General features: G+C 38.0%; 1 protein-coding gene and 1 long non-coding RNA gene across 4 annotated transcripts in view; one reads left to right on the forward strand and one right to left on the reverse strand.

The window, feature by feature from the left end:
* naaladl2 (N-acetylated alpha-linked acidic dipeptidase like 2) overlaps positions 1 to 3,722 on the reverse strand; it is a 385,596-nt gene extending 381,874 nt beyond the window's left edge. Inside the window, exons 1-2 of one of the 2 annotated variants that reach the window (XM_028028168.1) lie at positions 2,649 to 3,722; positions 2,462 to 2,524 (exon numbers count right to left, since the gene is read on the reverse strand). The gene's annotated coding sequence lies outside the window, so the exon portion shown is untranslated. Of the gene's footprint in view, positions 1 to 2,461 lie in introns of both variants that reach the window. The other variant, XM_028028167.1, reaches the window with a different exon arrangement.
* Positions 1,231 to 26,938, forward strand: LOC114151154 (uncharacterized). Of its 2 annotated transcripts, none has more exons than XR_003596888.1 (4): positions 1,231 to 1,366; positions 15,133 to 15,189; positions 16,109 to 16,233; positions 26,334 to 26,938. It is a non-coding gene; the product is annotated as an uncharacterized LOC114151154 (long non-coding RNA). The 2 variants fall into 2 exon arrangements; XR_003596889.1 differs by having other exon boundaries at positions 16,112 to 16,233.
* Positions 26,939 to 27,436: the final 498 nt, after the last annotated feature.

Genomic DNA, 27,436 nt, shown 5'->3' on the forward strand with positions numbered 1-27,436 from the left:
GGCCATGAAGGCTTATGTGTGCAGCCTAAGTGGTGCACTGGAGCAAGTAATAGGAGACAGTGATTGGAGAAATGGATGACTCCTCAAGTCACCTTGAGTGAATGGAGCTCATCATTCACATGCCAAACACACACATAGACAAAATTTGCAACAAAGCGCAACTGACCAAGGTCTTTGTCAACGCCAAGGGCTTTCATTACTCATATCTTCAACCAAATCTGCGTGGATTTTGCATCCACGCAAAAAGGCCATATATTTTTGTGTGGATCCAAGCTGCAACAGTAATACACATTTCAGAAAGGGTCGTGAAATAAAAAGAAATGTGGCCCTGTGGTAAACTGAGGTTACTAGAATTTGCTCCTGCATGTTAAGGTTAATAGAGATCTTACATAGTTCAAGTCAGGACACAGATATATTCAAAGAAAACATTTTTTTAATATGGCACATCATTGGTGACAGATATAGATTTCATATTCTTGTTTCTGAAAGAAATAAAATAGGATTCACTTTCTCCACTGTTATTACTAAACTACGATGACAGGCAGATCACAATTCTAAGACAGCCATAAAAATCAACGTTATCATTCACAATTTTGTCTTTCTGCTCTCTGATTGGCCCTGTGGAAATTCTACTGGAGGAATCCAAATCAATGGGAGAAATCTCAGATGGAACACTGAAGGGAGATCAGAATCAAATGAAAATGTGTCGGGAGGTAATGGCCAGGATAACAATAAGAATGTAGGTTTAGTTCTTCAAGCACGTCGACCATCAGCCTGTAAAAGCTTGGTTTCTGCTGGAATGATTTCAATCCTGAGATGCTGTTTAAGCCCTTGCTGCTCCAAGAAATCTATTCAAGAGGCACCAGTAAATAACATGGCTTATTTATGCAATCCCTTGATGTCTAATGGGTGATTGGGACCCATTAGACATAGACTCAACCAGGATACTTCTGCAAATACCTTGTTTATTCTCTGACTTTGAAACCCTTCAAAAAGACTGAGGTATGAAACAAGACACCACAAAGCATCTCAAGATTTACTCTCTCACACATTTATGCTAAAGAAACCAGCTGGCTGCAGACCGCTGGCTTCTCAGTGAGCGACATGCATCATTAACATCTTTAAATGCTGAGGCGTCCTGCCTTTACAATCTTCAAACAGGCTGTCCTTCAACCCCCTCTGCTTAAAACCTCCCACCCACCACTCACAGTCTTTAAAGTGTTACTAAAGAAGCTTAACAGCCCATTGCGAAGGGTGTGCATGGGGCGTCTGTACTCCATAAAACTCGCTATAAGTAATGGTATTTCATCAGGAACTCTTATGGAACATACAGTGCTTGCTTTATGGAGACGGTTAAAGGCAGCAGGTGAGTAAAAGGATCCTTTCTGGGTTGTATTTGTTTTCCAATAATTGATCAAAGAGGCAAACTGGAAAAGTGGTTAAAACACAAACTTCTCTTAGCTGACAGAGAAGTTTGTGTTTGTGTATGACTACAACAACAGGACTGAATCCTTGGAGCATCACATGATGTAAACCCAGCAATGACGCATTTAGCAGCAGCATGCTAGGAAAACTATAACAGAATACATTTAGTACGCTGTATACACAAAAATGTTTGGATTCCAAGATATTTCGCATTTTGTACGTTTCTAAGATTCAAGTATGTAGGAAACTAAGAGACGGTTTATCAGCTCCATTCGACAGTAATGTTAAAAATCACTTCAACTGAAATAAAAGTAAAAAGAAAAATAAGCTGTAGATTTAAAAAAAAAGCTCAGTTATATTTGCATGCAAGTCTAATGAATCTGGTGTTCAATGAAATCTTCTCCAATTGTTGATAATATTCCTCAAAACATTTTTTTCACTCTCCTGATTTTACATAAACGGCGATAAAAAACAACAAATGTTTTCACGATTTACAGCAAAAATGTTCATCCCCGTCCTGTTCATATGGATATGTGAAGATCAATTCTCCGATAAAGAAATTCAGACATAGCATAATTTTCTGCTAAAGCCAATAAAATAGTCCCGAATGAGATGGGGAAATTTTGATAGTGAACCCTGGTGAAAGCCACATCTCTCCTTTAAACAAGTATCCTAAAGATTCAGAGAAAGCACCGCGATCCAAAAAGGTGCAGTGTGTCTTTAATTCCTTGCCTTTGTGGCGGCGGCAGCTAGCAAGGGCATCTCAGGCAAACCACAAAACTAAGGGGTTAAAGACGGTACCATGTTGGCTCTTTGTGAGCGGGATTCCACGCCATTTTTCCAGCTCTTTATTTTCAAGTCATAGCTAACCAGCTCCAACTTCCTGCCTGCTCAAAAACCAAACGCCATTCGAGGACAAGGATAAGAGAAGCAGAGCCGGGACACAAAAAAACAAAACAACAACAACAAAAAAAAACAAACAGGAGGAATCAGTGTTTCAGGAACATGAAGGGAAGGTCATTGTCTGCAAGCTTACCCTGGGAGAAAAACAGAGGGCCTGAACCTGCCAGAACCTATCCACGGCGACCAGGAGGTGGACCTGCAAGAGACCAGAACAACAAAGACAGTTTGTGACAAAGCTGAGGCGCCGCAGTCCGAGAGGAGTGAAATCAAGTCTGACATTTTTCATTTATTTGTAAATGCCTCCTTGGCGGCACACTCACTCGAAGCGACAGTTGGGCTTTTACCAAGTTAAGGGGAGATGATGGTAGAATAGAGGGATCCTGACAGAGGTTGTAATGAGATGCCGCATTAGGGCCGCTCTCTCATCCACTCTCCCCTCTCTCGCCCAGGAGCACGCCCTTCACTTCTAATCTGCCACCCCGACCATTTGGAGATGGTTAACCCCGTGAAAAACTACACTAACCCTCTTTGGTGCGCTGATAAAACATTCTTTCTGGGTTTATTTTGTCGGAGAGACTTTGATGCTTACAAATGCTTTTGTCAAAGGGATTTTAGAGCTCAGAGCCTCGGGAGGGTTCGGGGAAAGAATCGCGATATGCATCACCTGCTCAAAATATGAACAGGTGCAGAGGATGGAGCTAACAGAGGGGAACTGGAGTAAAAAATACCAAGTTAGTGAACAGTGAGCATAAAGCAGACTTACTGTGACCTCTGGGAAACATCAAGTCATAGTTTTCATCATGTACACTTTTACCAATTCTTAGCAACATAAAATAAACCAAACCAAATATTTGTTAAAGAGAAGAGATTTAACACATTTTATATTTGTACAGATTTGTTAAAAACTTACATTGTATTTTCATGTTTCTGCAAAGCAAGTTGTGACATAAACATAAAGAAGCAGTTATTTCAACAGTTAACCTAGACATGCTACACTTACTTTAGCTCACAGCTAATTCAGTATTTAATGCTTCAAATCAGAATCCATGTTCAGTTTTTAAGAAAAAAACTGAACATTGTTAAGGGGAACAATGTTCTGAAATTTTTCATTTATTTGTAAATGCCTCCTTGGCGGCACACTCACCAGAAGTGTGCCGAAGCTCACTCGAACACCACACAAAGCCCATGTGGTGTTTTTCTTTATCTAAAACATTTAACTTGCTAAGAGGATCCAAGTCTGTAGAAAAAGTCCAAAAACCTTCTGGCTCAGTGAGAACAAGGATGCTACTTTACCTTCTGGCCAGGTAAACAGCGGTTAGCATAAACAACAAATAACCTTCTGATGCTATCTAGTTGTTAAAGTCCTAAGCCTGTTCAAATTTCAAAAATGTAAAATTTTGTGCTGAAAATTAAAACACCAAAGAACAAATCTGCTTTGTCTCCTAAAACTGACTCAACTTTCATTTAAACTGCTTTATGTTTGGCATCAATTTGTCAGTTTATATTTGTTGCTTTTAATGAATGACTTTCCTTAATGTAAGCCTAGAATGGTCCAGTTAAAGCATATTGCAGGTGTGATGAGTACCTTCAACACCAAGGCTTGGTAAAATACTATAGTAATAATACAGCCCAATGAACAGAATGCAAAAGTATAAAATACAGTGGAAATTCACATTACACTAACTTTACTAATGTTCCATTTTGAAAATCAAGTTTTAACATTAAAATACATTATTGTAATGTAATTTTACCTTAGAATGACAGAAAAAAATGTGAAAGCACAAAGGACTGTTTGTTATACTGGACACAAGAGCTTGCTGCAAACAGGAAGATCAGAGATTCCAGTTTATAAATACTGAACACATATTTAGATCAAATTCACAAAATATCCCCATTTTCATTTCATTTCATAGACTTATTGATATAGCACTTTTCAGCAACAAGACAATTCAAAGTGCTTCAAATGAGGAAAACATAAAACGTTGAGCTTCATAAATAAATATGAAATAAAAATATATAAAAAATAATAAATATAAATAAAAGAGTAACTCACAACAAATGGGTTAAAGTTGATTTAAAAGAACTCAGGTTTTCAGCATTTCCTCAGTGTAAATATATGCAAAGATGGCTAATAAATCTACAAAAAGCCACTTCTGTATCATAACCATTAACAGAGTTTATGCATAAGTGGAATTTCCACGTCAAGTGCTGCATTAGAAAAATTCCTTTGTTCACTAATTCATTCACTTCAACTCTTTTTATGCAATAAAGAGCTTTCTCTGGACAACAACGACATTCAGTATAATTTTAGTCCCTTTAAAATCAGCTCACCTACATATGTTGAGGAGAAGAACAACCATTAGTGAAATAGGTTGTGATTGAGTAGGCAGTTAGAATGGAGCGATGGATTTAACTTTGGCCATAGCTGCTCCTGAAATATGTCATCATTTTTGGTTTAATTTGAATACATAAAACCGTTGCTTTAAAAGCCTCCCCACTTAGTCTGCAGAAAAAAAATGGTGCACCTGTTTTTCTACCTTGAAATGAATGAAACAGAAAAAATCTTTTTGTAGTGTGGTCCTGCTCTCCCCACAGACTGTTCTGCCGTCCATGTCTGTGCATCACTGAAACCCCCTCTCTGTTGTAATCTGGTGGTATAGTCCTGGTTGTTGTGAGGGCTGGTTTTGCCTTTGCTAAGCCATTCAGCATATCTCAGGGTCAGTTTAATATCTTTAATCAGTTATTTAGGTTCTTAAAACGTCAAATTGGTGCAAAGTTCTGTTCAATCTGTTCATTTTTTAAGAGTTTCAGGAACTCCTGATCAATCATGGAACTTCTTTAGAAATGTGGACTGTGGACCTTGACATTAGCATTGGGGACATCTGTGCTAATGCTACATTTTTAGCATTGAGATGCTATTTTAGGTTTGAACAGCTTCACTGATACGCTAACTCCTTCTAGCATAAACTGGACACAATAGTAGTCTTTCCCAGATACTACAGATATTTTTGTCTCCAAAAATAAAAATTATTGTGATAAAGTTAAATATTGGAAACTCTTGGTGTCGCATCCTAATTAGCTAATAAACTCTAAACATTTTCTTTGACTAAAGTCTCTCAGTCTGGGTCAGCAGGGCACAATGATGTGCATAAGACAGTCATGGACATGGACATGGACATCATGTTCATTACCCCCCCACCTCCACACAGAGGGGAAGACATCATTACTGAAGAAGCTGGTTATTCACAGAGTTTTGTGTCCAAGCATATTGAAAATTGAGTGGAAGGAAGAAGTGTGGTAGGCAAAGGTGCAAAATGACAAAATGAGAGAACTGAACAAAATGTTTTCAGTTCATTGAGCACTGAGCTCATAATGCTCAGTGCTTTACTAGCCACTATGCACAGACTAATCCACACTTCTGCTGCAGATGTGTTTCTCATGTCAGGCCATTCCTGAACCAGACTGGACTGTTTCTCAGTGGTCTACCATCCTCTCACATGAAAGTAAAGTTGACATTTTATTTGGAATTTAAGGTCCCAGAATCCACAGTCAGTGATGCTTCAGGGTGTCATGACTTTCCAGCAGGACTTGGCAGCTGCCTACACTGCCAAAGTCACCAAAAGCTGGTGCGATTATCATCATGATACTGTGCTGGATTGGCCAGCCAGCTCTCCTGACCTTTAACCCCAAAGAGAATCGATGGGACTCTCCTAAGAGAAGCTGATCTCCTCCACAACTCAGTGCAGTTCCCTCTAAGCTGTCCTCCCAGACTGAGTGTGTGTGCCATGGACTTTGCAGCATGTGAACAATGAGTTATGTACTTCATTAAGCTGAAGTAATTTCCCTCCCAGATATCATGTCGCCTTCGAGCCTCTCAGTAATCCATCCCAGCCGCCATCAGCTAAAATTAGCTCAGTGAAGCAGAGAGCCACACCTCGTCAGGATGCTGCAGGTAGGGCTGTCTGGCTCTGCAAGGCGTCATTAAAATACAAGCTTTCAGATTCAAATTATTGTTGGTGCTGGAGATACAATCTGTAGGTTTTCAGTGGCATCCTCTTCATCATCCTAAACTAATATTATCCAAGCATTGCACTGCAGTAATTATTGAAATCATAAGCATGAGTTCAGGTCTCAGAAGGTGTATAACCCTATGACAGCTTGTTTTTTGGTAGACTTTCATTAAATATTTGCTTCTCTTGCCAATACATTGAAGCACTTCAAAAGTAGATTTTTTTTTTGTGAGGGAAAATACTTTAATGGACAATAACTGTCTTGGCAGTTCCAGTAGAAATGGTTTCCATAACCAACTCAATCATAGCTCAATTGAAAAAAAATTTTTAAAATATTTTAAATTGATTTTTCCTTCCTGGTCTACTTGTCACAGTCCTTAAGCAGCCAATATGACATAACTACAAAAGAGTTTCAAACTGGCATTTTTTTCCAGACACCCTTTAGAAGGTAGTCTACAAACAATTGATGGTTTAACTGAAAGAACAGAACAGTTCTGGGGTTTTACAATTTGGTTTAAAATCACTTCACTGAACAGAATCTGCTCTTTTGAAAGTTTTTAATTTATCACAGTGTTGCCCTCGTGTTTTTAGACTTGCATTCAAAAACATGCCTAGAGGAACATTACATTTTGTTATAACTCATGTCATTCAAGGGGTGATGCTGTGGGCCTCAGCCTACGGACTGTGAGACGGCCTCATGTCTGTCCTGACATGCTAACAGCTCAGTCATCAGAGATCAGATTCCACAGCAACATGTCCTGGATGACACTATCAGTTGTTGGCAGGCTCTGCTTATCGTCTCATTTGTTTTTGCCTCTCCTCTTTAAATCTCTGTCTGGTTAGAAAGTCGACCAGAGAGACGTGAAATCAGATATGAAAATTGGCCTTTGGAAGCTCCACTGAGAGTCTCTCCCCATGTGGTCGGGCCCCTGGCTGAGGGGTCAGAGTGGATGCTGAACCCAAGTTAGAAAATCACACTACCATTTTTTATTTTTTTCTTCCCCCTTTTACATTTGAGGCAGCTGGCTAATGTGAATCCAAACTTTAATCAAGTCTTTTTCACCACTTGCCTGGATCACTGCACCACACTTTAGAAAGGACTCAGTGATCCCTGTGTCTCTAAGCTTTAGAGGGTACAGACTGCTCCTTTTAACTGGCACACCAAAGTGACCACATTTCTGCTGTTGTAGCCTCTATGCACTGGCTGTCTACATTTTCAGGTTCATTTTAAATTATTTTATTTGCTTTTGAAGTTCTTAAAAGCCCTGCCCCGTCTGCCCTAGCTGCTACATCCCTACACTCCCCCTTGTTCCTGTCAGTAAGCTGATCAGCTGCTCTTCACATCATCACAGTGCTTTTGCTGCAGCAGCTCTGACGTATGGAGGACTTCAGCCTCTTCCCTGCCTCTCTCTTTTTAAAAACACATTTCTTCTCCCCAACCTCAGCCACCATCTAAGATGTTGGCTTTTGAATGGTTTTTATTCCAGCCTTTTATGTGTTGTATCTTGGCTGCTTGTATGGTTGTTTTTGTTTCAATACAAGCAATAAATAATATATTTATTTTTAAATAATTTTAATTCTATTATTTCTTTATTACTTTATCATGTAATTCTTCATTGTTTTGGGTATGGCATGTTGGTTTTGTGTGTGTTTAAAGTGCTTTATAAATAAAGCTGCTAGCTTTATTTGCCACTGGTGTAAATTCCCGTTTTATATGTATTATTTCTGTGTCTCATCCGTTGGTTTCAGCCTTTCTATAGATGAACAATCATTGGTATTTTAATCATTTGTTAGTGGCATAAAAATATGCAGGTTTTCTGTGCGGAGTGCTGGAAACCAAATGAGCAAAATGATCATTGGCACAAAATTAAAAATCTTTTGTACAGAAGTTCATACAGAGATTACTGTAAAATATTATTTTAACCCTGATTAGGTGAAGGGTGAGGATATACTTAACTATTTGTTATTTAACTAATTGTTAATATGATGTCAGAGATATTCTCTCAGCCTAATGAGAGGATCTAAATGGCAGAAAAAGCTCCAACCTTCTTTGGTTCCCAGGAACCAACACAGTCAAACTCTGAGCCTATTTTCATTCCAACACCAGGACAGTGAAACGAAAATGTTTCGATGCATTTCAGCCTCTCATTTACACGGCAACAGCAATTTGGTTGTTACCATGACAACGGGCTCCAGAGTGAAACACAATGCAAGTCAAGTCCATGTATACCAGGGGTCTCAAACTCCAGTCCTCGAGGGCCACTGTTCTGCAGTTTTTAGATGTGCCACAGGTACAAAACACTGGAATGAAATGGCTTAATTTCCTCCTCCTTGTATAGATCAGTTCTCCAGAGCCTTAATGACCTAATTATTCTAGTCAGGTGTGGTGCAGCAGAGGCACATCTAGAAGTTGCAGGACAGCGGCCCTCGAGGACCCCAAACCATATGGAAACTGTGATGTCAGTCATTTTCCCTTATACCACCAGGCTCAGTTTTCACCTGGACACATCATAACAACGACTCCATGTCTGCTGCTGCTGCTGCACATCTTCAGATTATTTGGCATGTTAAAGCAAAATCTGCCCTTTGACATTGTGGAATATTTATGCCATCAGTAAAAACAGATTACATGCCCCAGATGTTGTGTAAAGGTTACGAAAACAGGCTTCTGCATCGGAAAGTTCACAAAGTGTCACTGCCTCCTACAGGCCTGGCTTGTGCACTACATCATTTTCAGTGCTATTTGCGTTTTCATCCCACTGTTGTGTAAACATTAATTTTTTTCTGATACACAAAAGAAAATTATTTTGGAAAGTTTGGCGATGCGCATGAATGTCGCGATCACTACAGTCACAGCAAGGAGTCCGAGTAGACGGCACTAAGGTCCCGCAGAAACCTTCACATAGTTCAGGAAAAGCAACATACAAAAGAACTGATAGAAAAACAATCTGGCTTTTGAAGAACATGTTCTCAGATTCTTTTTCATGTGTGTGTTATAAGCACAATTACACATGTCCAAAAACATGCAGGATATTTAACCCTTTTAAGGATTAAGGATATTTTATTTCACTCTAAATTCCATGCATTCAGCCATTGTAAATTGGCTGAAATGTCTTGCTTGAAATGTGCTATACAAATAAAATTTGATTGATACAAGTCTGCTTTATTTCCAAGTATAACTTGCTGCTCACATGGATTAAAAAGGGTATTTGAACTTTAGCTTGTGGGCATAAATTGTTCACTCAAACCAACTGGGCTCAGTTTGAGAAGAGAGAGAGCATCAGGACCACTAGTGGAGTGTAAAATGTAGATTATACCCCTGTGAAGTGGCTGTCCATCAGAACCTGAGCTCTTCCAGGCAATATGCCAATTAGGACATTACCATACAGACTGCCACTGAAATTATACCTACGTCAAGGCTGAAAAGAAATCTTTTCAAAAAGCTGGCAGATGTGGTAACTGTCAGACTCCCAGATGTCTCAGTCAGAGCAGCTGAATAAAAATAACTTTAAAATAGTCTGTACCCATGCATGAAGTTGCTCACCTTGTATGATGATGGGTGGCTATTTTTATAACCATTTTGACACCTTGACTTCCAGTGTAATTCTCATCATTTAACAAAGTAGATGAAAAAGACGACAAGCACTGAGATTCTTGTATATCAGTTTATGCTATGAAATGGTGTAAAAGAAACATTTGTAAGTTATTGTCATACACAACTCATTATGAGATTTCATAATGAGTTGTGAATGACACAGAAAGATTAAGGTTTAGATGCCACATTGCCAGCGCTTAAGATTTTTTTAATGTTGAAATTTGATGGTTAAGGCTGACACTTGTTCTCTTGTGGTGGCATCTTCGTCTTTAGAAGAACAATGAAACTATTTTCTTTACAACCCCTTAAATACTGTCTACATGATCTCATTCACCCAAGAAAGAACCCGATCTGAGCAAACGTTAATTAGTTTTACCCCTTTAGCTTCTTGCATCTTTTCGCCAGTCTGACATGATCTGAACCAGGTTTGCCTCCCACTTTCAGCTGGGAGATGTTTGAGGATTCCTGATTTATGCATTCCATTTCAAGTGACTCCATATTATCCAGATCTAGACTTTGACTCAACCCATAAGTCCTCAGCTAGTTCTTGGTAGATTTACCAGCATGTTTTGGCTTGGTGCAGTTTTTTTAACAAATGGTCTCACATTTTTCTTCAGGTAGCCTCTTATACACAGCGGAATTCATAATAAATGCTTTGGGGATAATGTGCCACAGGTGTCAGATTAGAAATTAGGCTGTGTATGACTGGGTCGATGTGTGCGTATCTGCTAAAGTGTGCACATCAGGGCTGCCTGACTTTGTCTCACCTCTTTGATAAATAAAATTCCACTATAAAGATGAGATTTTGACAGTAACATGCTGTTATTGTAGGTCAACATGCTAGTGCTAGCTGCTGTTAGTCAGTGTTTTTTTCCCTCTGCATGGAGTATGTTACTGAAGGTCACCATTTTAGTCCAAGATTAGATGTTATCATTCATATTATAGCTAGTTTTAGCTTTTTAGCTCATCTTACCTTATAAGCTGCTACGACTGAACAGTATAGGTTTGAAATCAGTATTCTGCAGTGATTTCTAATAGTCTTTTTTAACTGAAAGGTTTCCCTCCTCTTCAGCAGTTTTTCTATATGGATTTTTGTCTGTTTCTTACATATCTGCAAGTTTAATTGATTTCAAATGATTCTGCAATTTTCATCAAAAACATTCAGCTTTACAACGTTCACACTGCATTTTCACAAGAAATGCATTTTTAATCTATTTCATATTTACTTGCATTCCTATCTGCTTCCAGTCGGGAGTTAGGTACAGTCTGACTTGAATCACAACAACCTACCATATCATAAAATTAAAAAGACAAGCAATAATATTTTTTTATGGGTTTGTAAGAAAGAACTGCTGTTGCCAATTTTAAATTCCTCTCCTTCACGGATGTCTGACGGGCTATAATTTCTATTCTCAGTCCAGTGGAGCCTACTGAGCGGGAAATTATGAAGTGACGGTTTAGATTTTTAAGCACTGATTTCATCCGGTTTTAAATCTCAAAAAAATATTTCAACATAAATAAAAATAGATGCATCTTATAAAACAACCAGTTTCGAGCTAAATCACCCTGTGCTTCAGTGAACTCACATTTTTTAGTGTCACCGTTGAGTGAACATTTCCTCTAGTTAGTGTCGGCCTACATATCGATGGAATTCCTGTCTGACTAATGGCTGTAACAGAAGTTGAAGTGAAAATCTTGGGTAGAACATTAATTTTCTAATTTCCCTGTCAGTCTCAATTTTGTCCTTCAGTCTGTCAATAAAGTTGCATTGATACTGCAGAAAGGCCATTTAACACATGGCAGTTGCTAACTGATTATTGACGAGAACTACTTCTGTCTAAAGGGAACAAATCCTTTACAGCTACTAGAGTTAGCTATTGCTACTGCTGATTCAAATTACTTTTATTTTTTTGGACCTAAGTAGTAACAGGGATATTCTGTTGAGTATTATTAATACTTTTTTTGAAAGTCGCTTTTTACTGACTTATGGGTCTGCAGTGTTGGCTGGCAGGGGGGCAGTCAGTGACATCAGAGGAAGCTGTGGAGAACAGCAAGAGGGAAATGTTCTGATTGGGTAGCAGTCCATTTGATACTCAAATAACAAAACATTCCACAGCAGAGATGCATATCAATATCTGCATTGGTCTAGACATTGAAAAAAAATATAAAAAATTCTACAACGGGCATCTGTGACAATGTGAACAATCCATAAGAACAAATCTATTCAGTCTAGTTCCATGCTTTGTGCTCTGAGCAACATCATGCTTTATTATTTATGTTACATATTTACAGTTCCTAATTGCACTTTCAAACCATTTGAAAAAAAAATCATTTGTTGCTGTTTATTTTGTATGTGTTTGACCAAGGTAGTCAGTTTATTCAGTTTCCTTTTCATTTGCTGTTAAATTCCTAATTGCACAGACTGAACAAATTAAAGTTGTGTTGTTTTTACATGTTTGAACAAGCTTGTGAAGTTGTTGGTGTGTTTAACTGTGCCGTACTGGTGCAGTTATCAATTTGTAACTGCACCAGACAGTAGCAAATAAATCAATTTTTAATTCAGTACAGTTATATTTGTGTTTAAAAAACAAAACATTTTGAGTCAATTGAGCTGTTGTTCTGTATTGGATCTGAATCAGCTGAAACTAAACCTCAGGCATCGGAAGTGAAAAAAGTGCCTCAGTGATTCCTTAAACCACAATTCAAACCACAACCCAGAGCAGACTGGACTTGTTGAAGAAGCTAAGATCCTTCAAGGTTTGCAGCAAGATGTTGCAGATCTTCTTTCAGTCTGTTGTTGAGAGCGTCATCTCTTTTGTTGTCATCTGTTGCGGCAGCAGCATCAGAACCAGGGAGCTGAAAAGGGTCAGCAGCCTGATAAAGAAGGCTGGTTCTGATCTGGTTCTGTTTGGTTCTAATCTGGTTCTGTTCTGGGTATGACTGTGGAACCTCTGGAGATAACGATACAAAGAAGGATTTTTTTTAATGAAATCAAGAGAATTGTGGAAAACCCTGACCATCCTCTTCAGATCATGGTCAGGGTCTTAAGGCCCCAACGTACTCAGGCGCACTTCAGTCCGCAGAGGTCCGCGCGGACTCGAAGCGGACATGTCAGGGCTTTATACATGTCCAGGCTTTATACATGTCCAGGCTTTACATATAGATTTTTATTGCCGCGTACGCATACTCGGTGTCGCACATTAAACTACCCGGTGGAAACAGTGTTCACATCGACCTGGTTTTCATGTGACACCGTGGTGATAAGTTTGAGAATAAGGGCTTTTATGAGTTCATGTTGTTTCAAAGTTGACAGTCAACATAAAGTTGTCACGGGGACGTGATAGACAGGTAAGCGAAAATACTTAACAGCAACATGCTTTATATATTCACGCAAATATTGACATGGTGAATTATGTAGAATTACAAGAACAAAAAACAAGACATCATCCCAGACTTCTTTATTAACAGCGGAGCAGAGAGGTGGTCCATACGTTGAGTCTGACTTTTTTTTTTTTTTTCCTTGAACAACGGCAAGGAAAGGATGATCGGGTATGTGCTCATTTTTGATTGTTGCACAAATTATTACACCGATCACAATTGTGCTTTTGCAACATAATAAAGTTTATTGAATGGATCCCTGATTACAGCTAAAGCCAGCGCAGCCTCCTGCAGTAGGAAGCTGCGCTGGCTCGGGCAGCGGTTCACTGTCTTTGCCGGACGAATCGACATGTGACTGCCATTCTCTGTCCCGTAATGAGAGGTGAGTTAAGGCTTCCCAGATGGAGAAGAAGCAGATCTACCCTCCCAAATAGTTCGTCAAACTTGCAAGTTCTCATTAGGATTGTGTGAAATAAAGGAATTTGTCACGAGATAATTTTAGGTAATCAGTACGCTCAAGTATGAAGACCCAACCATCCGCGGACAGTCCACGCGGTTCATGGAACCGCAACCACAATACGCCCTAGTGAGGGCCTTTAGAGAAACAAAGTGTCTTCAGTCAGAGGCTTCTTCACATTCCCTGTAATATGGCCGCTACAGGAGATCTTTACTGCCAACAGCCATCACCATCTACAATAACTCTTTGAAGAATTTGAATTAATAAGAGTTACAACAACACTTAATTTTTCTTTGAGATCAAATACAGTATTTTTGAACTTGTATTTGATGCAATGATACAGTTGATAATATAAAAGCTAACAATAAACTATTTAGAAGGAAGTCCACTTGTCAGGCTCTGTCTGAGGTGACCACACAGAAATGGAGTGCAGACCAGAAAGAAGGCATTTGACATTTAAATGCCATTATGTCAAAATAACTTCATATTTTATATTTTGTTCTTTGTTTTTATTTCCAAGCCAATTTTTGGCACTGGTGGTATAGTTGATTGTGTAACACCAGGAGCTATCAACAAGCTACAAGAACAAGTCAATATATATAGACGAAAATACACACTGAAAAAGTCCTTAAAAGCTCTGAAATGCTAAATTAAGAGGAGGGGCCCTCCAGGTTCCCTGTGGCACTCAATGGAAGCTGTCATGCAGCAGGGCTACCACTAGAGGGATGAATGCTATCTGCCGGTTTCTCAGAGCTGTAGTTCCTCCTTTGTCCTGCTGGAGCTGCAGCTAGACGCCCCTTCCGTTGTTGGTGCTGGTTCGCAGCTGCATGAGTTTGCTCTGGCAAGTCTGCATTTTGGATTTATATCTTAACATGACTGTAGGCTTATTTGGAACTTGCATGTGTGCTTCTCTTATTTCTCTGTGTTAAACCCTCAAATAGGTTGAGGAGTGTGTTGAATGTGCTATGCTTCTCTTTTTCTCTTCTAAAAACTTAAAAACTCCTCATATTTTTTAAAGTGCAGACAAAAAGTACAGTTTTTACAAACTACATATTCCTTTTGGGATCATTTCTGTTTGATTTCATTGTATGTGGTTCATCATGATGAGTGATGGAAACTAATTGAACTAAAAGGTTCTTCAGGTTTGTGCAGCACTCTGGCAGTTCAGATGAAAACAAGTCTTTATGAAATCCTGTCTGCATTTCATTAACAATTCATTTCTTCATGTTTTTAATATGACAAAACAACAGCACTCTTTGACCATCTGTGACACTTTGCAGAACACCTCTAAACATTTTTATCCTCAAATATTGGAAATGGAAACATGTGCTTTTCTCACAAAATCTTTCTAATTTTCTTTTCAGGTCTGCAGGCAACAAGAAGGACCTACTGAGGTCATTCGAAGTTCATCTTTACTGTAGGTACGACCTGAAGCTTTGTCTGCACACCGTGTTGCAAAAACTGGTTCACTCAATGATTGCCACTTCTTTTTGAATAGAATACCATGAAGCTACCAGCCTTATCATATTTTTCAGAATAAAGAAAGCTTAGTACGTCCAATATGCACACAGCACTTCAGTTTTTCTACAGAATTTTCAAAAAGCTTGTCAATTTTCTTCCACAGTCATACCGAACGGTGTATCAGTTGGTTCTCAATGAACTACACTGAAGCTGCAGTATGTAAGTTTTATTTAAAAAATAATAAAAAAAATACATATATATGTATAACATATCTGTTAAAACTGTCACTATGTTGGTTGTATGGTATGAGACTGATAAATGGTAAAAAAAAATCCAGCTCCTCTACCTTCACCCAGTCCTTATTAGAAACAACCAATCAGAGTCAGGAGGCAGGTCTTAGGGGTGTCAGTCATGCAAGGTTGATTTTCCTCCTGGCCCTGGTTGGTTGTTTGTGGTTGGGAGAAGTTCATTTTTTCAGACAGCAGTAGTCAGCAGTAGTCAGTAGTGGAGGAGATTGATCTTTTCACAGATCATCTGTCTCATAAACTGCTACAACATGACAGTTTTAACAAATTTGTTAAAACCAGATTTTTAATGAGTTACATACTGCAGCTTTAAAGTTTATGGTTTTAACGTGGCAACAGACTATGAGGTAAAAATTCACAATAGCAGTTGTAAAAAAAATTATTGGTTCAGTTTTCCTGTACATACTGTGCTTTTTCCATATATTTTTGTGGCATTTAAATATTTCACATCATTGAATGTATTTTGAATGACAAAAACAGCCCGTTTCAATTAAGGTCAAGGTAGTTATCAAATGATTTGCTTTGTTTCTGTAGGACCTGGCTGATGTATGCTATGACAAATTCTTCTGTTCAGCAGGAAATCCTGAAGGACAATGTGAGGCCATGAGATTAAGGCATGAGGACTTCGCTATGCACTAGGAGATGATCAGCTTTGGCTAGACAGGAGAAAATGAAGGAGTGGGAGGAGCCTAACATATTGTGAGACATAAATGTGCTGTTCGTGTGTGAAACCTACCAGTGTTGCTGAATTTAAACAATTTTGTGAAACTTATTCACAGCCTATTGAAAGCTTGATGTCAGTTACTATAGTCAAAGATTGCAGTAACCAAATAAGGTCTAAAATGATGCTTACTTTTTTCCTATCAGGCCAGGTTGGTGTGGAGGAATTTTTTCATTTAATAAGATATTATTTGAAAACTGCATTTTATGTTTACTTGGTTTCTCTTTGCTTTATAATACACTTTGTTTGTTGATTGGAAACATTTAATTGTGGCAAAAAGCAAATTTGGAAAGGTCCCATTCATGACATCCCACAGATGATAGAATATCATTCATATTTTCATGTTTCATGTGAATGTTAATGCAATAATTTCATGATCATTACAAATAATATAAGGAAATAAAAATGTTTTTATTAATTTTTTAAAGATGAATACATTTATTTGACGCATCCATCTCAAATAAAAAAATAACATGTAGACATATAAGGTGAGATGGTGGCAATAGTGGTAGGTATTCGCCCCACAATTGGCAGATTGCTGGTTCCATCCCGGCTCCTATAGCCTCTGATAGCCTCTCTCCAGAAGACTGCCCCAGGGCAGCTTTGGCTACTATCCAGTACCTCACCACCATGTGAGTGTCTGGGTGAATGACTGTAATATGAAGCTCTGTGAGGTCGTCTAGACTTGATGAAGCAATACTTATATAAGTCATTTATACAAAGCCATTTACCATAAATGTGATTGAATTGTGGCACTTTTGGTTTTCCATAATTGATGCAGTCCAAACTGTTCATTGTTCATTGCAACACATTTAAGATACTTATTGATCTACACCTAATAAGGCGTCTCTTTATTTATGTGTCTTGTGTTTCTGTCAAAGCGGCTCGTACCGCTGCAAGCAGCTCCACGATGTATCATAATGTGGTTCGATCTTGTCTGTCTCATAACAAACTGTTATGACGTGGTGAGAGTTTTAACAAATATGTAAAAACATATTCTATAAAATAAGTTACATACAGCAGATTTAAGTTATGTCATCTGTCCCAGATAGAATTAAACATATTTTTTGGTCTAACATTTGCATTGGGTAGACACACATTGTTTTGGTTTAAACATAAGATTGACAGTTGAATTTAACCCAATAAAACAAATACATAAAGAATGTCTAATACAAATAAATGTATTTCTAAAATTGAGTAAAACAATTAGAGGCAAACAATCTAACATAAACTTGTAAGCTCAGAAACTCTCGACGGTGAAACTGGAACTTGAAGTGATGATGTAAAGGTGAGTGTCCCTTCAATGAGCATTTCAATTTTAATTATGTGTCAAGCAGACACTGAACATGTTCCCATTCCTCATGGTGTCTGTCAGCACCCAGGGGCCGAACCCCTGCTGGAGGGCCTCATTAGATTAGGCTCCCCAGGAGAGCTTCATCCTCAGCAGAATGCAACTTTTCCATCTTCCATATCAAAGTACTTCTTTTCTGTTTTCCATCCTCTGACCTCGTCCAAATTATTTGTTTCCAAGACATTACGTCATAATGTAGTTAGAAGTTTTGGTAATAACATAATCTAACAGTATGATGTACATGACCGTTACTTATATGCAAATTCTAAAAACTCCGTCGGTCACATTTTCCAACCAGAATTGTGCAGACTGTATCAGTGCAAACCTTCATCACGTACCTGGTACAAATTGTTTATTGTTTCCAAAGTATTATTAAAGGCCGTCACAGATCTAATGAGGACCTTATCTAGACAGGCCAAGATTAAATACTAGCGTTCCTTCAAAGTGCCACACTATCCTACTCAATCAGTGGCAACCAAGCATTTCTCATTAATTGGATCTCTAAATATTCAAACGAGTCCTTATATGTTGATCTGTAATCCATCTAAGAATGATCCCAAATCGATGTCTTAAAGGCAGCAAGGAGGCCATGTTTTATGCCCCTCTGAATTTAAATCAATTAAGCAAAGAATGGAGAAGCTAAATGACCTGTGTATAGTACATTCGATAAGCCTATAATTACTGCCCACCGATCTCCTGCGCAGTATATTGGCCCATGAATAGGATAAAGGTCAGGATGTAACATTGTGCATCGACTTGGTTTTTACACTAATGGACGTCAATACAGAGTGTGTACTGCCCCTAAATGGCAAAGCAATTTAATTATTTGCCATAAAAATATACTCATAATGGAGAACCATTATTATGTTAAGTCATACTGATCAATCTTTAAGTAGATTATTATCACCCAGTTGTATATTTCTTTCAAATGTCAACTGTGCAATGATTGATACAGTTATTTAACGAAGTATGAATTTGCACAGCAGCATTTACAATAACACTACATTAAAAACAAAACAAAAATTAAACAACTTAACAGTGAAACTAGGCAATTCGCACATAGTATACAAACATTAAGGTTGGCCTGAAAGCCTTTCTTTTCAGAAAAAATCCTTTCATAGATGAATATTTTGAATATTTGAAATACCTGTTCCAAAGAAAACATTAATTATGTATTCATCTATTGAAGAACTTAAATCCAACTTTAAATTTCGACTGATGACAGTCTAAAGACAGGCTGGGACGTTCTGCAGGCATTCTAAAATGATTTTTGTCTTTTTTCCCAGCCGCCACAAAGTGTTTCGGAAATGATCACAGACGATTCAACAAACAGCTTTCTCCCGTCTGAAACACACTGCATGTTAGCCTCATCACATCACATGCTGTAAAGGGGTCACACCTCTGGATGAGCTAAGTTTAAAATTTAACCTCTAAAAGAAATTGTGAATGATTTAACAAATGTATTCATAGTTCCAATATCCTGTCACTGGCGCTGGGTCATCAGGCTTCACCTACTTGTCACTAAAAGATGTATCATTGTTTTCTGGAACTTCTATATTCTTTTGTTCACTCGGTAAAGGTTTAGAGAAATGTGAAGTAATGTTTTAGTTAATTTTCACTAATTCACAACAAAGTCATCTCACTTTGGAAAACAGATGAAATTTTAATTTGGTTTTAAGCAATGAATGTCATATAATTCATTGCAAAATGCACTTTTATCACATCATACCTGTATTTCTGTAACTCTCATTTGATTGAAATTAGCCTTTAGCCCAGGGGTGGGCAACTCCAGGCCTCGAGGGCCGGACTCCTGCAACTTTTAGATGCATCTCCACTTCAACACACCTGAGTCAAATAATGAGGTCATTAGCAGGACTCTGGAGAACCTGACTGCACTTGGGAGGTGATTCAGCTGCTGGATTCAAGTGTGTTGGACCAGGGAGACTTGCAAGAGTTGCAGGACACCGGCCCTCGAGGACCAGGATTGCCCACCCCTGCTTTAGCCTTTAGTTTAGCGTTAAAGTGGTATTAGCAAACGAGAGCACTAGGTCCAGGTTTAGCATCCATCCTGTTCAGTTTTAAACCCATTTTAAAAGGCTCATAATCATCTTACCCATTCTTATTTGTCTGAACTGCTTCTCCTTTACTTGCCTCATGTGCTCCTGAATCAACTGACCTTTGACTTAAAGACATTTTATAAATCCAGAGGAGACTTTTGAACTTTTCACTCCCAAAATGTGAGAAGAGCTGCAGCTGCAGGCTCCATCTCTTGCTGCTCCATTTCTTGATCTTTTCTCCCTGGTTGTAACCCAGTGTGAGTTTATCATCAGTCTGCTAATATTTTACCCTTTGTTTCAATTTTCTGCAGTTCCTGTGTGGTAACTCATAGCTGTTTTATAGACCTATTTTTGATTTCTCTATCCTGTTATTTGGTCAGCTGTTTTGTTTTTGCTGAAGTGCTTCAAAAATAAAGCGGGATGAGGCGTGGCGTAGGGGATAGCGCGACCCATGTTTGGAGGCCTTAAGTCCTCAACGTGGCCACAGTGGGTTCGACTCCTGGACATGACGATATTTGCCGCATGTCTTCCACACTCTCCTGTCAGCCTACTTTTATATAAGGGACACTAGAGCCCCCAAACGACCCCTGGAGGGGTAAAATAAAGCAGGATGGAATAGTTTTATGAATAAGATGTATCTTGCAGGTTAACGTAAACCTTTAAAATCCCCTAAATTTATATTCAAACATTTATTTTCATCGTGATCCAATTGGATGTCTCTTCTTGCATTGCAGAATAATATATTTACTCCTTTAAGACAACTGTGAAAAGAAATTAGCTGCACAGTTCTGAAAAAAGGAAAAAAAATTCCCAAAATATATTTGACAGTCAAAGTGAAATACTCTGTTCTCCTTATTTTTTCAGTTTCTGTGGTTTCCATCTTTCTAACTATTAGCTGTTCTTCATCTGCCCTGCACAGACCTAAAATGTATCATCAGTCTGTTTCAATTCAGTAACTCCATTTGAAAGATTTAGAGGTTGTTTGTTTGCCGCAGGAAGCAGTTGCTCCTCATTTCCATTCCACTTCTCACTCTGCAGCTTACTTCAGAGCAACTTATCGGCTTTTCTGCTGTGATTGACAGCTCAGAGACACCTTGCGATGACTTCTCTGCCTCTGTCATGTTTCGTCTCTCTCTATCTTCTCTCCTCTTCCTTTTGATGCTCTTTGTCTCTCCAGCCTACATGTAGGCCTTTCTTTAACCTCCCTAGGGACCTTTCTGTCCCCTAGCCTTTAGAAGCTCAAGGAGAACAGTCAATAAAATAAACTGGCTGGATAAGGAAATATATATTTATATATTTTCTGTTTCTCTTTATACTTTCCGCCTCCTTCAGGTCTGCCGCAAAGATGCACAGCTGGAGCCCAGGCTGATTGACAGCACCGGGGCTTATTTTGTCAACTCTTTATAAGCAATCATCTCCTGTGACTACTTCTCTTGAGACAGACACTTTGAAAGCATCAGACCACCACCTTTTTTAAAAGCATCAATTGTTTTAAGTGGCCAAGTGCCTTGAAGCGTTGCTTGCATGTTGGAAGAGTTCTAAAGCAGGGAAATACAAGTGTTTCTGTAAGACTGAAGCCCGGCTCTGGGTTGTTAGGAACTATGCTGCTGAAGCCTCTGACTCTTCTGCTTTAGAACTTACTGCAGTGTTTTATTCCTCGCAGTCTAAGATTAGGCTTTTCATGTGGATTGAATCGGTTTTTCTCCTTGATGCATTTTATGAGGGCTCCTAAAATATTTGTTCTAAAAATGTTTGGTAATGATACATACCAAAAATGTTTTGGTATGTATCTATTTAAACAGAACTTGGGAAAGTGTGTTGTGTTAGAAGAATGGTGGGCCACCAGGCTGAGCGTTGTTTATTTGAAATAGGGTTTTTTTATACTCCAGTGACCGTAAAGATGGATTAAGCTATGGGTTTATGGCTTACACTTCAGTTATGAACTGTGCATTTTGTTTTAGCCTAGGTCATCTTTGTCTAGTTCAGAACTAGACAATAAACCTTATGTCCCCCAGCTACCTCTAGAGAATGGCACCAATGCAAAGTTAAGCAGATATAATGAATGGACTGATGGATGTTTTGGATGTTTTCTGTCACAAACGCTCAAAATAATATATTGAAGTTTAAAGTAATGTGAGAAAAGATGAAAAATGTTTTGCAAAATTCCAGATCCTTTTTAAATTTTTCTTTAGCTAATCCATGTCAATCTCTCAACATGAACCAATCAGTTCCTATTATTATGTGGGATTTAAGCAACATAATAAAACCTTCTGAACCCTATATCACATTATGAATGGAAGAGATGCATCATGTTCCAGCTGATTCCAGGCTCTGACTAACAGCTCTTATTAGAGCAGAAATGCTATTTCATGTCTTTCAAATGGTAAAACATATTCAGTGGGTTTTGCTGATGTATCTTATTGCCTGTCATTTTACAAAGGGCATCCCTGACATTTCTATGCTAAGCCAGATAAAAGCAGCATTCATTTCTTCAGCATTGTAACATTTGAATTCTACCAGATTTTAGCATTGTTGCAAGTTCAAAAACGTCATTTCTTCCCTTTCAGCTAGAAAGGAGATTTAAAAAGGAATAACTGCCTGGAACATCAGGGTCAACCTGTAACTTTGACAGTCGAAGGAATCTGAACCTTCACATAATATTTAGAAGCTCAAAAGCATCATCTGCTTGCTGTTCTGGATCTGTTCAAGGATTAAATAGTTTTTTCACCAAATGTGATATAAAACAAAAAAATCACTTTGAACAACAGAAGTATGTGCAAATATAGCCAAAAAAGTCTCAAGAGGGAATTTCACAGTAGTGACTCACAACTTAAGAGCTCAATTACAAAGCACTGACAGCCATTGCTTCAGAATTTCCAACCCTGATGCTTATTTTATTTGTTTGACTTAGAGCTCTATTTGTTTGACGTGTTTGACTCTGTGGTGGGAGACAATTTATAGGGACATAAGAGGCTGGATCACCTGCAATAGAATTAAGTGTGTGCTTTTGTTTTGTTGCACCAATATCTACTGCATCATGCAGGTCCGCCTCAGGATTAATGTTTTCATTTTAGCCCTAGACAAAGCTGTATCGACTTTGCTTAAGCACACTCTAAATATGAGATGTCCACTGTGGAACCTTAAATGTTCCAGTGAGTAATTGATCCTTGCTTGGGGTCAAAAGCAGTGAAGATTTGAAGTTAAAGTCAAATATCTGTCTCACTAAGTTAAATGATATAGCGAGGCTAAACTGGTTGTCCACAGTCTGTGGGCTTGGTAGTTACAATTCAGTAATTGATTAGTTGAAATTGCTGAGGACAGACAATAATGATTTTCAAATCCTATTATTGGCCAGGGGTGTACTTTTTTTTTTTTTTACTAAACCTGTAAATAAACCCAAGCTGATTATGCATTCAGTAAACAGAGGAAAAAGCACTAAAACACATGAAATAAACACACACAACTTCTCGCCAAGATGCAAATGTAACAAAAAGAATTTCCAGTTGAGCTACTTTAATAAACAAAAGCATGAAGCAAATAACACTCAACTACTACGTAAGTATGTAAAAGAATAATGACACTAATACACTCCCAGAAGGCGAAACAGTAAAAACATGCAATAAAGAATAAATTGAATAAAATGATTCAATGTTCAGTATGAACTGAGTATGTTAAAAAAGCAGGTTTCTTTTAGAGGAATTTGGAAATGAGGCCAAGTGATTTTTCAACTAATAAACGAATACACACAGAAACACCAACATATGAACTCAGAGAATAATATACAGTATAGTCATATCACAGTCTAATATGAATTAGGACAACAGGCATGTGTTCAAACAACCAGTTCATAATGCAAAGCAGAATTATTTATTTATTTATTTATTTGTAACTTTTTGGACATGTCAAGTTACAATTAAGATGACAGCAATGCAACAAATATAAACATTATTTTGAGAAAGTAATGTTTCATTGAATAATTTACAGAATTAACAATAAATACCCTTTGGATATTTTTTATCATTCACCACAGCGATGGATCTAATTTAGTATTTTTGGATACCAAGACAGCATGTTGCCCCTCAAAACATGGTGACTTAAACTAACATAGCTCTAGAAGCAATAGCTTCAGTAAAACACCATAGTATTTTACTGTTTTAAACTATCTCTTTTTAGTCTGATACATACTGTATGTACCGTAAATAATATTATTTGTTTAGGGCAACAATTTCCTAGGGCTGACCACAACACAGACAGAGGGAAATCGAATATTGACACTGGGAACAATAACAATAGCCTGAAGTTACACTAGGCAACAGACTGCAAATGTTAAGAAGCAACATCTTTCTGCACCATGCAGTGAAGTAGGACGTCCCCTTCAAGGTAGCAGGGAGGTCCTCTCTAATGCAACAGCTGCTCTTTTTAACATGATGATGTCACATATTCACACAGTGAAACTCTTCCTGCTAAAACTGAAAGAGGGTTAATGCAGTGCATTGTGGGACTATGAGGTTTTATACCAGTCTCTTTGTTCCAGTAGGTATGTCATTCATGGCTGGAGGTACAAGTTGCACATTCTCACACTGAAAAGGCTTCATTTTGAGTGCATTTATTACATGGGGAATACTAAATATTAAGAAAGAATTATTTGTACTGTTGATTTGTTTTCTCATGAAATAGGCCTAAAACAAAGGCAGGCAGCAAGCTTTAAAATGAAAAGTACTTTCCGAAACAAACTGAGTCCAAAATAGCTTTTGTGAATTTATGTCTATTGCAGTAAAGAAGCAAAGTCTTACAAATAGAGCATGAGAAACCCTGTGAAACCAGCAGCATGATGAGAAACAACAGGAGAATTTGTCAATAAACTGCTTCTTTTTTCCAAGTGAAGCTGGCACAAACTTAATGGTGCATTACTGCCACTGTCTTTGAGGACCAAGATATACCTAAAATGGGGCAGCTTAAACAAGCCAAGATACACACTCACATACACTAAAAAAATAAAAAAGCCATTTGCAGATCTCCTATATCCTGCAGAAATGATCTTTTATTTCCTTTAAGAAGCACAAGAGTTCTCTGATAAGCAAACCTCTCTAAAGAGTGAGATTTCCTCTACACAAAGCTCCTCATCTCTCTTCTCATCCTCTCTCTGGATCCTTTCTGTTTCTTACAACTATTAAGGATTTGTTCCATTGATCCTCCTGCTGCCATTTCTTCCATAAGCCTGTCTGGTGCGTCCCCGTTACTTTTGAAAGTTTTGTTCAACCAGTGCATGCTCCAACCTCGACGTAAAAAGTGCTATTTTGCTCTTCTATACTTCCCCCATTCATGCTAACTTTAATATTGGGTTGAAACCATACAAATCCCTTCCATTTTATCTTGAGTCCATGTGTTGTGAAAGTATATGACATTGTAACATGCATATGCTCTTCATATTAGTTTATAATTTGTTCACTTACTGTGCAGAAACCCAATTAAATTTTAGCTGACCAACCCACACTTAAAATCCACCACCCTTTAAAAAGCATATCTGAGCTCCATCGTGACTCATAAAGTCAGGATGGATCCACACATCCTATATGTATATAGGAAGAGATTTATTTCCTTCTCATGTACAGATATGGACAATAAATACAACTTCTCTCTTCAACTCCCTTGCACAACTGGAGTATATAAAATAAACCTCCATACTAACCTCCATATAAAATAATCCTCCTCTTTATAATAAACAAATGAAAACAAAGTCTAGCCCTTAGCCTTTGTAACACACTACTTTTTACCAGACATAATCACACACACACACACCCACCCACACACACACACCCCCACACACACCCTATAAGGTTTTGACCTTATATATTTTTTTGTTTCACTTCATTTTTGTCTGCACTTTTTTATATGAGCAGGATAATTATGCAGTAAATATAAAATGTCCAACACAGTCACTGTCCAAAGTTTACATATACTCTGACAGAGTTTATGAGTGGTTTGCATGAAAGTGCCTTCCCTGGTGATAAAGAGCGGTGCTCTGTGACAGTGTCATATTTATAATGTTTTTTAATAGCAGAGCATGTTGAACTTTACTGCTGTAGATGGTAAACACTGAGAACATTTTACCATGTAAAAATAATGCTGGACACTTTGATCACTTGCCATATGTTTTCTGTCACATCACTGTCCAGTGTTAAAAAGTATGAGTTTAAATAAAAGGATGTCTGCTGAATTAATGCAGCAAGGTAGAGAAGTGGTGAGCGTTACTGTCTCACAGGATGAAGGATTCCTTAGGGTGGATTTTTTTTTTCTTCGTAGTCTACCTGAGTAGATTGGTCTTTAAATCTAACAAAAATAATGTATTAGAAATATCTACTGAAAAAATAATGAGCTAGATTAAAAATGATAGATAGATAAAGATAAGAGGAGGAAGGTGCTGTATGGCAACCCATTCTCACTGCATGGTCAATATATGACGAGTCGGGAGTGAGAATGTGTTGTGTATGGACATGAGGTTATCCTGAGCCAGTGCTGTACTTATGCTGTTGCAGGTTTAGGTTGATGGAGGACAAACTGAACACTTTTCCTCACTTTGCTCCTTTCTTCTTCTACTGTCCAATTTGAATTATGTGCTGTTATTTCAGCTGTTGACTTTGTGTTTTATCTGTTATTTTTCTCCCTTTAGAAGCTGGAGCTCCATTCATTCTGTTTGGCTGTGATTCCTTCCTGGAGGACGACATCGGCTGAGATAAAAAAAAAAAAAAACGTTCTCTCTCTCCTGCTGTTTACTTTTTACTTGTTTTAACTCGAGTCGAGCAAATCTCAATCTCGTTGTAATCTGTTGATGACAATGACAATAAATCTTATCTTATCTTATCTTATCTTATCTTATCTTATCTTATCTTATCTTATCTTAGAAAGCACTTTACATCAGTTCTTCAGCTTCCTTTTGTGTCTCTGCTCTGTCTCCTCAAACCCCCAGTTGGTGGTGGAAGATGAAGAACACCGATCTCAGGTGTCTTCCTGTTAAAGGAGAGTTTTTCACTCCACTGTCACTACATGCATGTTATGTATGAGGGATTGATGTAATGTCAACAACACAATGTAAGTGATTGTCTTTTTAAAGTTTCTGTCTATGTTTCTGTGTCTTATTATTCACTTTGAATAACAAAAGTGAGCTTTATGTGCTGCTTAATAACTAGGACCAATTAAAATGTATGTATGATTGAACTGAAGTGACTTTTTGTAAAGCGCCTCAAGATGACATTTGTTGTGCTGTATAAATAAGCTAAATTGAATTAAAAGTATTTTCTGTATTATTTGCCACAACTGCAAATTATTTTTGCTACCAAACAGAGCAGATGTGTAATAAAAGGATTAGTAGTTTGGCTGCCTCATAAAGCGACAGGTGTGTACCTGCAGGGAGTCAGAGCCTTACTGGGGGTAGCAGTTAATCTATTAATATAACTGTTAATATTATATTAGCTTGCTCTCCTAGAATCTTTAAATCCCTTTTAGCCTTTATGATAACTTCACCCAGACTCTAGAGCTGAGCAGCTTTAGCCACTACCAGTAGATCTACCTACAGGATTCCAGTGGGTGTCCATAGGCAAATACAAAAAAAAAGATAAATGATCCTTTGACTTTTTAAGAAGAGAGTAACAAAAATACTACTCTAGACTTACCATGCTACATGAGGCTATCAAGTATTCATTTGTTCTCTTTGTCTTTGTTGTGCCATTTGATCATTTTCACCAGGATGATGTGCTAGGAAGCCCATAACACTTT

Source organism: Xiphophorus couchianus, chromosome 9, assembly GCF_001444195.1.
Source record: "Xiphophorus couchianus chromosome 9, X_couchianus-1.0, whole genome shotgun sequence".
In the NCBI taxonomy this organism is placed as follows: domain Eukaryota; kingdom Metazoa; phylum Chordata; class Actinopteri; order Cyprinodontiformes; family Poeciliidae; genus Xiphophorus; species Xiphophorus couchianus.